Below are 960 nucleotides of genomic sequence, written 5' to 3' on the forward strand. Positions count from 1 at the left end.
TGGGAAGGGAACAGCGTTCCGTGTGCCTTGGTGTTTAGTCATGCCGGCCACATGACCACGGAAACGTCTTCGGACAGCGCTGGCTCTTTGGCTTGGAAACGATGAGCACCGCAACCCTAGACTCGGATTCGATTGGCTTTCGAGCAAGGGAACCTTTACCTTTTTACCTATCGGAATACAGGTAGAAGCATTAAACAGACAGGGAGGTAACAAGGAAAAATGAGTCTCATGTCAATAAAGCATTGAGTTATCTTCAGCAGTTCTAATAAAACAGAGCACTACAGGGATTGGCAAATAGGCCAATCAGAGAAGCCTTGCCTTCGGCGGGAACCACTTTCATTGGTTCCAAGCTCTGTATTCCAATTGGCTGTTGTCAGTACGTTAGGTGTGGTTTTGCCCGTTCAAATCATATATCAGTCAGCCTTGTTCTATGTGTTTTTGTCTAGTGTTGTTACGAGCCGAATAAAATGAAATCACTTGTTTTGGAAAAGCTGCCTCTATCTCAGTTCATAATAATATGCAACTAGACATGACGCAATCGATCCTTGATTACCAGACTTAGGAATAAGGCTACCTTTCAGTTATTTGGGGTAACCAGGGGTCATTTCCTCCGGGAGCGCACAGGAGTGGAGCTCCAGCAGTAGGGAGCCCAGGGGGCGGGCACATGCAACAAGCCCCACCCGCTGCTCCCCGGAGCCCTCAGTCGGGCCACAAGGAGCAAGAAGCAGCCAGGTAAGTTGCAGAGCCCCCCCCCCAGCCCGCCTTCAAGTACAAGCTCTCCCTCCCCTGCGAGGACAGATCTGATGCAGCAGTAGGGAGCCCAGGGGGCGGGCACATGCAACAAGCCCCACCCGCTGCTCCCCGGAGCCCTCAGTCGGGCCACAAGGAGCAAGAAGCAGCCAGGTAAGTTGCAGAGCCCCCCCCCCAGCCCGCCTTCAAGTACAAGCTCTCCCTCCCCTG

The sequence above is a fragment of the Gekko japonicus genome, unplaced genomic scaffold (genome assembly GCF_001447785.1).
Source record: "Gekko japonicus isolate JY-2015 unplaced genomic scaffold, Gekko_japonicus_V1.1 scaffold872, whole genome shotgun sequence".
Classification (NCBI taxonomy): Eukaryota; Metazoa; Chordata; class Lepidosauria; order Squamata; family Gekkonidae; genus Gekko; species Gekko japonicus.